Source organism: Melanerpes formicivorus, unplaced genomic scaffold (genome assembly GCF_026170545.1).
Source record: "Melanerpes formicivorus ecotype bairdi unplaced genomic scaffold, bMelFor1.0.p_v2 SCAF_6, whole genome shotgun sequence".
NCBI classification, from domain to species: Eukaryota; Metazoa; Chordata; class Aves; order Piciformes; family Picidae; genus Melanerpes; species Melanerpes formicivorus.
Genome location: NW_027142358.1, coordinates 11,024,398 through 11,036,745, shown reverse-complemented (window position 1 = coordinate 11,036,745; position 12,348 = coordinate 11,024,398). Strand labels below are relative to the sequence as shown.

General features: G+C 38.1%; 1 protein-coding gene across 1 annotated transcript in view; it reads right to left on the bottom strand.

Moving 5' to 3' along the window:
* Positions 1–12,340, bottom strand: part of LGI1 (leucine rich glioma inactivated 1) — a 31,917-nt gene extending 19,577 nt beyond the window's left edge. The window contains exon 1 of the mRNA XM_068139675.1: positions 11,842–12,340. The gene's annotated coding sequence lies outside the window, so the exon portion shown is untranslated. The remainder of the gene's footprint in view (positions 1–11,841) is intronic.
* Between the last annotated feature and the right edge of the window lie 8 nt (positions 12,341–12,348).

Sequence of the window (12,348 nt, the reverse complement as noted above, 5' to 3'; positions counted from 1 at the left end):
AAGTTGCAGCTGAGGACAGGAGCAGACAGGGAGCACTGACTTCACCATTAGTGAAAACGTATAGGCCACACATTTAAGGGACAGTTTCATTATTACAAACTCTCACAAATATTTAAATGAACCACAGGACAGAACTGGTGACAAAATACCTCAGTCTGGATCAAAGAGGACAAAATACGAACCTCATAAAATGTCCTAGTATTTTGCTAGCATTCTTTAAAAATTGTCATCTAATTGGAGGACAGACCCTCAACAGGTATATACAAACTGACATGTGATAGTTATGATCTCCACTCTTCCAGCCCCTTGCACTATTTACTCATTTAGTAATGATTCATAGGAGGTACCCTTTATGCCTAAAGTGAAAATACAGAGGGATAGAAAATCCAGTCCAATAGGAACCCTGTGTCCAAAACAAAATGTCCCAGATTTTCTAGCATGAGTAAATGCTTTTTATACACCCAAAAAAACATACCACTGTCACTGTAGCTAAATGCCATTTAATTGGCAGCTAGAAAAGTCTATAATACATTTCTTCATGGAAAAATGTTTGAGCTTGTCCAGTTTGCCAAGATGCTAATTAAAAACAGACAGCATGTTATAAAACCCTTTCCTTGACCTGTGCTATCTTACATTGCCCTTCTGTACTTTTTCATGGCTTTGCCTCCCTGCAAAATTGTTCTAATATTTATAAAATTGTATTTAATTTTTCTTGTCATTTTGTGGACAGAAAAAGAAAGTAACTATGTATTATTTATTTAAATACACATAGGAAATTCATTTGTTAAATGGCAGAGATAATAGGCTTTTGAGGAGAGAATTTTTACTCAGATGCAGAAGGTTTCTACATCCTGAATAATTCACAATGAAAGAAATCTTAGTGTAGACTGAACTTACTGAAATACTTCAAGTAAAAGCCTTACTGGAGTGCCACTGACATAATGAATTGCACAACGAGAAGGATGTGCCTCATCAAACACATACTGTTTCATCATCGCTAATCAAAATGCCTCACAAAGCAGGGGTTTGGATCAGTGCTGAAACATTTTAAGGGGTTGTTGGTGATGGCTCCACAAGTGTATTTTACTGGCTTATTGTTTTTAACAATTCAAGAAATTTAGAAAAATACCTTATTTCAGTAAGAGTTGATCCCTTTTGCTTCAAGCAAATACTAGGTCTGTCTGACACTCCACCCCACCCTATGGTGGGAACACTGTCATTGCACAAGCCCAGCACAGATTCTCCATCAAGTAAGATACCACACCAAGCTGGACTCCCTGGTCCCTTTTTCTTACAAACTGCATCGCCCTGCAGAAGAGACTTTGGAGCACTGAAGAAATCCATCACATCTGTTTGCTCATATGCCAACTTGCTCTTTACTCACTACAACTTTAAGAAACTATTTGCTCTTTTGGATGCTGCCTGTCTCCCTGTGGAGTGGGAGGGCAAAACCAACACAACATTATCTAAGAACTGGCTGTAGTTTTAAATGTAGAGAGATAAATATTCTAGTTATGACTGCTCAGAAGATAAAGGATTTCCCCTACCCTTAATATGATAACATTCACATTTTGATCTTAAAATGCTTCCTATGTACCACTTTTCTAAGACAACAATCCAAATTCCATACAGCTGACTTTCTTTTACACTCCAGCCACTTGTGGGAATCTGCAAGTTTCCATTATTGCTGCCCTTGTGATTTAGACAAGATCATTAAAACTGGAGGGCCTAATTCCCAGCCTCAATATAACATATCACTAAGAAGTAATATGCTCCTTTGTGAAGCAATATAGCTCCCCAGCTATGAAAATGGCACACATTACTGATTAAACAAAGACATGTGGCTTTTATCCTAAGCACTTTTTGAAGCAAATAGACGAATATGTAAGAGAAAAAGAGAAGGACAAAACCCCAGAAGAACTCAAAAGAGCAGTAGAGGCATCACAGAAAACAACATCTTGGATTCCAGGCATTTGAAAGGAGGACTGGAGAAACATCCCTGGAGAACTTCTTGGAGCAAGTACTGGCTGAAAAGAGCTTGGAGTCTCCGGCTGTTCAATCTGTTCTTCACTCAGGGAGATGAACGCTATACTGTCTTTGCATATAAAGACTGACTCAAAGATACCTGATTCCATTAATAGTTTATTTTCCTAACCAGAACAATCTGAAATAATGTCTTTTTATATAACTGCTCAGGTCAGAAGTAGTAGTACTGCTCTACTGCTTCTGATACCTCTACCTGCCCTCAGGGAGGCAGGTCTCCCTTCACATACACATTATATACACTAATATCGCTCTCTAGAGCTATATATAGCATCTGTTCACAGAGGAGCACCACTACCACTTATTCATTCTTTTCATGCTTTACCTGCTGTTTTCAAGGCTGCCCTGATACTAAAAATAGCTTTGCATATTAAAGGAGGGTTGCTATAGATTCAGAACGGGCGATGTTAGCAAGACAGTTAAATCCCTCTTTGCTGAGGACATGGATTCTCCACATGGATGTGGCTGATGGGCAACTGCATTATTAACTGTGACCTGGGATGCGGTGCCCTTTCATAGAGACTCTCAGGCTCCAAGGTTGGGGTATTTGTGTTGTTCTAAGACTGCAATGAACTGCAAATCAATACAAATCATGGGTGTCACCATAAGTTTCAGGCTTTGTTTTTCATACTGTAGTGTTAGACCACAGTACAACAGTACCTTTATATATTAATAGCACATTAGCTTTTTAACTGGGAAAACAATTTAATATTCTGTTGTATAGGCATGTATTTCTGCAAGCATTGACATCTCTGAGTAAGAAAGTACCAAAATGCTTTGCTAGTTGTTCTTACTACAGCACTGAAAGGATAACAATTCATCATCTATTTGATTACTTTCAAGGCAGCAGTGAAACAACATAAACCCATTGTACTACATACTGTTGTTTTAAATTTCTGGCAGTGCATTTCCTGACAATGCTGACAAAGCTAATGTTAATTTTCGAAGTCATCTTCCTGTCCACAATTTAATAGATAGTGCAGGTGAAAAACTGCTTATACATAACTTTCTAACTCATATACTGCAAAATAAGAGTGACATGTACTATAGATAAGTGTAACTTGATTGTTAAGGTTATAAAACTTGTTTTCAAAATCTGACAAAAATTTTGGGATCATAAGAAAGATTTTATTTGGTCAAGCTTGAGCATGTAAAGGCTTGGAGGACTGTCTCTAGAGCAGTTATACCCTGCAATTATAAGCATATTAAAATATCTCTTAGCTCTCAGAAGTCATTTGTCTACAGCAGGAAAATATAACAGATTGCAACCTTTCAAGATGATGATCAGATTAATAAAGATACAAGCAAGTGTCTGAATAAGATTTACTTTTCTTTCATAAAGTAGTAAAAATCCTTCCAATGTAATCTTGAAGGCAAGATACATGAGTTAAAGGGCAAGTTGCAAGAAAGAATGGATAGCAAAATACTTATCATTAAAGGTAACTCCTATACATTAGGTCACAAACATGTAATAAACCAAATTAATTTTGGGGTACAGAATAGCTTGAACTTACTCAGCTACATTCAATTCCTAAATATGGTTTTAGAAAATTACAATGAAAAGTTGAAGCTCAACAGACAACTATGAGATAAATATTATGCTTCAGGAGTGCTGTATTAGAAACGGAGTTTAATGTTTCATCTCCAAATAACAATTTTCCTAGTTCTTAAAACTTTTGGCTGGATGATGACAATATCTAAGATAAATGAGGCTGTCAGAAGAATATCTTCCTTTTGTTAACAGTCTCAGATACTGCCAAATACTGATTGTAGGCTAAGGTTCAAGTAAAACTTATTTGTGCAGGGAATGAATGGTATGGATTGACTAAAACGATTATTAAAGTATATTACAACAAAGCCTAATATAACTTTAAATAATACAATCCATCTTTTAAGAATTGTGCACAGTGCAATGCAAACTTGAGAGAAGATTCCATGATATGCTAAAGGAAGTGGGCTTTTGCTCAAATCCCACTTCATGTCCTGAGCCTTATCTTTCTTGTAGTGAAGGCCTTCAGGAAGATACGTAACTGTTACCATTGTAACATAGCGCTTGCAAATTGAATGTGGTTTCAACAAGCAGCAGGATTTCCCCCAAGGTCCAGGCTGGACTGTTTCTTTTTCACTTGCTACAGAAACTTTCCTCAGCATTTTTTTTGGGTCTGTCATTTTCACTTCCAGAGTTGTAGATACTGCATGGCTCAGTGTTACTGGCTATAAGTAACATAACTTGATACTTGAAATTAAGTTAGACTACTTGTTCCCATTTAGGATAGTTTGGCATTTTCTACCTAGATGCAATGGAATGAAAAGGTGGACAGTATTTCAGTACTTTATGTCCTAATGATATTGGTGATTAAACAGCACAAAATTGTATTTAATATGAAATATATCTCCTAGCAATCAGTAGTATATTTTCACTAATGAAAGGTCCATTCTAGCAGAATGGCTAATGGTATTATTAATTAAACAAGGTCTCAAAGTAGTACTCTAAAAGCATGTTCATTTAAAGGGAAAAAAAAAAGTTTAATAGGAATTTTTACTGATTCATCCTACTTCACTGCTCAGGACATGATCTTTGAATTCACATATCCTTCTGTTTCCACTGAATGATCACTTGATACCTCAACCCAAATACTACCAGTCTCTACATACAATTACTGTACTACTTTACTATGTAAGTAACCCACTGAAATCATAAGGTGAAATGAGAGTTGATGTCACCATCATTATGCCTTATTATGCTCTTAATACCTTATTTTTAAAAAATCTGTCTGTGAGATTCCAAACACTTGTCTACACTCTATATATTGCAAATAATTCCTGCTATGAAATATTTTCTTAGCTCTAGGATAACCAGTGGAAAACACTGTGATGAACACACCTAACCAGCTGCAGAGTCCAGTTTGCAGAACTGACATTCATGATTCCTGAAATAAGATGTCAAGTTTTGGTTTAGATGTAACACATCTCTGAAAAACCTGTCTACTTCTGGAACACTTAAGCAGGAATGAGAACTTACTTCTCTATTACATTACATCTTAGAAGCACCTTTCTTTTCCAGGTTTTACAGAATGCTAGGTACATGAACAGTACTTAACAGCTTCTATGACTCAGAAGATAGTGACTCGTCACTCACGCTTTCATACGGGAGACTTCAGATTCCATACATTTAACTGTGAATGATTTGTACCTTTCCTCAATTGTCATCATAGGTGACTATTATGGATATACTTACATGGTAGACATTATGCACAATAAAGAGGAAACACGGGAATATCTTTTCCACTGTGGTTTAAAACCACAATGGATTGTAATTTTGCTCACAGATTCTTTTTATTTTCACAAAATAAATCCCATGGACAATGATATAATTTAAAGAAAACAAGTACATTGCTTGTTAGTTGGTTGTGATTTTCTAATTCCATTTTACTCTATATTCCTTCTCTTCTTTACTATTCTTTTATTTTTTTTAATGCACTTGAATACCATCAGTAGCATTCCACCATCGCAGACCTAGACATATAAGTAGGATTAAGCATTCTTTGCTCTCTTAGGAAAATATTCATTCTTTGAGGAATTTAAGCACAAAGCTCTTCTAAAATCTCCTTGAACCAATACTGCAGCATGTTGGAAAAGTTAATTTCTGTATTACTATTGTTCCAATGCAGGTTGATAAAACTAAGAAGTAGTATTTTGTGCATAGTGATAATTACTTTTTAATTAAATTCCTGATAGGCTGAAGTCACTATACATGTTTATGCATGCCTGCGTGCATGTGTAATCATTTAATGAGCTTTGTTCTCAACAGAGCTACCATACTGTAATCTCTGGAGACCAAAATTACCTGCCACACAGCAAATGTGGTGCTAGCAGTGATAATTAAAGGACACTAGTCAGGACTCTATGTAATATATCTTTAGGGATTTATTAGATAAAATTCTTTACTCTTTGGGGGGGGAAAAAAAAAAAGAGAGAAAACCAAACAACCCAAATTTTAGAGATAATGTGGGAGGTTGTTTCCAATAATTATTTTAATTAAAGTCTGCTTTATTATTTCCATAACTGAATCAGTCTTTATAGGGTCATACTGGTTTAATTTGCAATACACAAAGAAGAGAAGGCTCCGAGGTGACCTATTTGTGGCCTTCCAGTATCTGAAGGGGGCCTACAGGAAGGCTGGGGAGGAACTTCTCAGGATATCAGGGAGCGATAGGACTAGGGGGAATGGAATGAAGCTGGAGGTGGGGAGATTCAGGCTGGAGGTGAGGAGGAAGTTCTTCACCATGAGAGGGGTGAAGCACTGGAATGGGTTGTCCAGGGAGGTGGTCGAGGCCCCGCCCCTGAGGTGTTTACGACCAGGCTGGACGAGGCTCTGGCCAGCCTGACCTAGTGTGGGGTGTCCCAGCCCATGGCAGGGGGGCTGGAACTAGATGATCCTTGTGGTCCCTTCCAGCCCTGACTGATACTATGATACTATGACACATCCTAACAAGGGCTTGGGGCCCAGTTAATAGCATTTTTGAAAATCACAGAAACTTTGGGATGAAGTTTGTTGCTACAAGGGTTCCCTTAACTGCAACAGAATAAATGAATAAAACTATCTGGTTTTCAAGATAAGACTCCTGCATAACTCTGTAATCAATGTTCAGAAAGCTAAAATCCATGTTGGAAATTATAACAGCTGTATTTATTTGTGTATCAGTGATCCACTAGCATGTTAACAGTGTAAGCAATGACACCATTACATGAAGTCTTGAGCATGAATTAAGTTCACGATAATGAAGATTAAGGCTTCTCCTCTGCCAAAGGTAACAAAAAAAAACAATTACTTTGTGAATTGTACTTAAAATTGAGAGGCCTTATCTGCATCACAGGAATTGGAGATAACGGAATGAAAACAGCTCAGGTTGTATTTTCTAACACTACAGCCTAAACTAGGACTCATTTTACCAAATTGATCAGCTAAGGCTAAAAGTGCAATTTCCTTGTATTTTTCTTCTTGGGAGACTTTCACAGACTGAAAGTTTCAACTCCATTTCCAATAAAAGATTTCAGCATTCTTTTTTATCCTACCAGCAGAACAATCTGAGATTTGAAATGTGCACTGTCCTCTTCTTGAGCTGTATCTTACAGTTTATAAAACCAATTCCCAAACTTTGATCTCAAAGTAAGTACTCTGTAGGCAGCCAACAGAACCACTGCCTTCAGATAAAGTCTAACAGTGCATTAGGTACTAAGTAGTTGTGGAGGTCTGCAGCAATTTTTTTCATCCTAGCAGTACAGGAGCCTGGAATAAGAAAGGCCCATGGGTCAAACTCTACTTCATATGGCCTCCTAAAATTCCATCATCCCTCAGCTCTGCTTTTAGCTCTAGAGAATTTGGGACATATTTTCAAAAGAACAAGTTTTCCAAATTTTTTATCATATTGGAAGTTTTAGTGTTCCAGAAACTCTGTCCACACATGTATCTGACATTTATCTCCAATGGTATTACACAGGAATAAATAAGAGGAAAATATCCACTGACAGTTGGAATTTAGGATATTCTACAAGCTAATAATAGGATTAAATATCACATTATTATCTCTGGTTTAACTTATTAACAAATACAATAGTTGTGATTACTTACGCAAATGTCTGGGAGTTCAGATCAAGGGAGAACAATGATGAACAATCTGATGCTATTTTTTCAAAGGCACTTTCTATCAATGATTACACAATGAAATAGTAATTGAAACTTAAAAATAGCATAAACCAGCATATTTGGCCTCAAAATAATGGCCATACCATGGTCTAGTCTATGATATTTTTTTGTAACTGACTCTATACTGGAAACAAATTTAAATCCAGAAGTGCTTTTATTGACTAAATTCCTTATCAGCCAAACAAATAAAACTGCATTTGCCTTTTAGCACAGCAACATTGACATCTAGTGGCTAAACTCCACGTTTTTCATTCTTTGTGCAACAGAAAATACTGAACATATAACTTCAGTAGCCTGCTCTCTTTACATAACCTCTAGATGATTACAAAATCATGGTAGTCTTCAATGAATAGTCTGGAGTGACTAGTCCCAGTGCTGGGAAATGGTGAACAGGAGCCATTTCTCCTCAGCACAGCTCCACTTGTTTTCCCTGACAAGTCTTAAGCTTGGACATCAACTACCTGACTGAAGTACATACCTCTCTTGATGCTTCTTGGGAGGCACAGTGCATCCCTAAAATTGTACACAGATACACCAAAAAGAAGAATTACAATTACTGAATGCCATGTTACTGGCATAAGTGATTGTCCATCTTTAGTTCTACTTGCTTTTCCACAAATTACTAGGGGGCTTCAGATAGAGAAAGATGAAAATCAGGAACACAACAGATGCCATGAGACTTTTTGTACTATGAAGACACAAAAATAAATGATTTGGCAACTTCATAAACATGTAGAAAATAGGAAGGTGCCTATATATATATATATATATATACAAAAAATGTTAGAAAGACTAATTCCTATTTTTTTCAACAAAATAACTGGCTTAAGTGAGAAAGAGGAAAGAGTAGACAGGATAAATCTCAATTTTACTAGCATTTGCGATGGTTTTGCATTACTCTCTCACAATCAAACTCAAAGGTAGTCATACAGATCCTCTAAACAGCTCTTAGAATGGTTATGGTTGTCAGTGCCTGCCTTGCTGTTGCTCTCCAGGCTAGTGGTAGCTGCCTCTTCTAGCGTGCTGCCAAAGCTGCCCAATTTGCTTAAATAAAAATTGGACCAATTTTTTAATTAGCTAACCAAACTAAATTTGACCAAACAAATCAGAGGATCTTCAGTTTAAGCAACATCACCAGAAGATCTTAGTAGGCCATAATCTGCAGGAAGGTTGAGGTATTTCTTCCAGCTATGCACTGACAAGGACTAAACAGCTGTGTTTAGTGTTTCTTAGAAATATAGAGAAATCAGTTTGAAGAAGAGCAATATAACATGTAAGAGTTCTCAAAAATGTAAGCTATATGAGAAGGCTGAAGTACTTTCTTTAGCTTCAAAAACGGATGCCAAGGCATATATGAGTTCCAGTATTTAAAGACTTTTTACTCAAATGTACAGTTCTTGATTTCTGTACCAACTTCTGTAGGGCATTAAGAAATTATCTCAAGTAGCAACAAAGGAGATTTATCTTAGGTGTTAGGACAAAAACTGTATTTACTTAAGAGATTAACAGATTGAGCTATTTATGCTGTGAAATCTCCTATACTGGAGGCTGTAAGGAGCAGCTCAATAAGCATGTTACACATGATTCTTTGAATTCTGCATCTCCATGATTTAATACCTTCTTTTGGTACATAGACATTGATAAAAGCACCACCTATACAAATACAGGGGAACAGGTAAATTAATGGGTTACTTAAGTAAACAAAATGCTACCCCTAAATGGTAAGAAGGTCAGAAGTCTGTCCTGAATATACACACCAGTTGTTAAAATGCACCTTTTACTCTCCAGTACAAATGACATGAGTCAATATATATTTATAATTCTCTGGATATCAGCAACAGTTTTGCCACTCATTAATTAATTTGGATGTATAAGAAGTGGCCAATTCACTAACTTTTTTTTTTGGTATACTGAGATAACATCCATGGTCTAGGTCTACATAATATGATTTGAGATTACACAGATGACTGGAAGGAAGACAGTATGAATGTAAATACAGAGAAACTGATGAGCTGTTGGGATTATTCCACAATCATGGACACTGCCATATACTCTTGAGAATATCTCTGGGAAGACTTTTTGGGGAAGAAATTTCTATTTTTATTTCCAAAAGCTTTCTATGGAATTGTTACATTGATCCATCAGAAAATGGTCCTTAAAGATGAGTAAAGAGTATGTTGATGATTTGAAAACCAGGGAGAGGAAACATTTACTTCTTGAAGGTTTTAAAGCCATGTCTGACCTAAGCTTTTTGGATAAACTGTCTCATATGTAGCCCATTTCTAGATTTAAGGCAGAAGTAAAGTAAGAACTACAGTGATGTTGTCTCCTTGTGTGCCACGAAGTTCCAGGCTACTGTAATCAAAGAGTATAGTTTCTCAGTATTGCTAAGCTGGTCTAATAGAGAGCTGCTGCACCCTTGTTTCTTCCCTCCTGCCCTGTCCCTCCATCCTTAACCTTTTCTTTTACATCAGCACTGTTACTTATCCCATACCACAGCAGATTAGTCAGAGGAGCTAGACTGGCAGAAAATGAAATACTACAGTTCAGCTGAAGTGGTAAGATGAGTACCAGTGCAAGTTCAAGAGCGATGCTTTCTTCAGTAATGGCTAAACCATAGAATGGATTTACCTTTAACGGAAAACTCCTGTCCTGCAAAGAGTTATGGCCACCTCTTATTTTTCCTGTATCTTTAAGTACTGGGGGAGAGAAGCTGAGAGAAGTGTCCTTTTTGGTATCAAAGCACATTGATGCTAACTATGGAGATGCTCCCATAGGATCAACCTACAATCCTTATACCAAGGGCTAAGGACATGTCCAGTTTCAATTTCCAGTTTATTTAGGAGGCCATTCCTGATCCACTTCCCCAGCTGTAGCTTACTGTAGCCTTCATATGAAAACAGTCAGGTGATGCTTGAAAGTAATCCAGTCAGACATAAGAAAAACATAACATAGTAAGATGAAATTATCTAGATGCTATTCTCTGAAAAGCTGTTTATAAAATAACTTGAGCAACTACAACAGTTGCTATAGTTGGACTAACTGCAGAATTTTTCTCTGTCCCAGAAACTTTATTTTTTTCTATATGCAGTCATTTGTGGCCACAGCACAATACCAAGAGATTAAAAAATTGTAAACCTTTCCTCTACCTTTCCCACTTTTCTTCAAAGTGCATAGTCAATGATATGTTGGCCCAGTTTCCAGAATCATGTCAGGATTCTTTCACACTAAAGCAGCCTGTCATTACCGAAAAACAACAAAAAGATGCCTGCTATTACAGCTTCGTGGGTATACATTATTTATTTTGAGATATTTAAATAATTAATTAGGATAATTCCATTTTTGCCACACAGTCTCTTCCATTTAGAGGAAACAGGCTACATTCAGTACAACTTCAGCAGAATATTGCACACTCCATAAGCATATTGCCACTCTCTTCCTTTCCACAGGACACTTGATCATCACCTTTTACGTTCCTTCAGAGCAATAATAACATAACACGTGACACAAATACTAGGTTAGGAGAAGAGATACTTTCGTTTTTAAAACTGAGATTCAATAGCTTAGGAGGCACGCTGTCCATTATGGCATGTGATTACCTTGCTGTATAATAGTACCTAGTACCACTTATACTCTACAACTAGTGATAGCAGCATTTAAAATTTCAGAATTTCCCCCTATTAAGTGTATCTGTGATTTAAGACTGCAGGAAGCAATAACATGGCTGGGAAGTCCAAAAGAAAATATCCATGATGCAGTAAACGATTTCAGACCTTATCAGTCAAAATGCTGGTTCAGGTATTGTGCACTCTTGATTTTTTTATGTGAAACAGTATCAGCTCCTTTACAGCGACTTGCTGTATCTGATGGCTTAACGCTATAGACAGGTATTTCCCAGCTAGCTCAAGAGAAAATACGTTTAGTTTATAAAACTGCTTTCCCTGACGCAACCCAGAGGCTCCCAAACTATCGCCCAACTACCGCTGGTCCTCAGAAACTGGGTCACATATTGTCTGTCTTTCTTCGAACTGCAAGATGCAACTGAAAAGGTAGGAAACCACTAAAACGTGGAAATCAATTTTACGTATTACCTTGCTGAGGCTGCCAGGGCGTTAAAACGGCTGAGAACGAGATCTGTGCCGCGGTGAGGGTAGCGCACACACCTACTGCATGAAGCCCAGCCCTAGGGACGTCTGGCAATCTCCTACCCGCCGAGAAGCAGCCTCGCAGGGCCCTTTCTCCTTGAAAGGCCTCCTCCAGAACGACCGCCACCTCCCCGACCCCTCCCAAGAGGGACCCTTTCAGCCCGCTGCCTGCTCTGAATCCATTGGCGCTCCACCGCCCAGTTGAGCTGCTGCACCGGGGACTCCCCAGCCCGAAAGCGCCGGGGACGGCGCAGAGGCGAAGCGGGACGGGAGGAGGGGAACTCGCTAAGGCCTCTCTGGGAGCCACTACGGCCGAATCCTACCTTCCCAGAGACGGAGACCGCCGCAGCCGGGGCCGCGCACCGGGTTCCCAAGCAGGGAGACTCCCCTTGCCCCTAAACATGATGAGCGGCTTTCCCCTCCCATCCCTTGCCGGCGCGGCTCGCCCTCCCC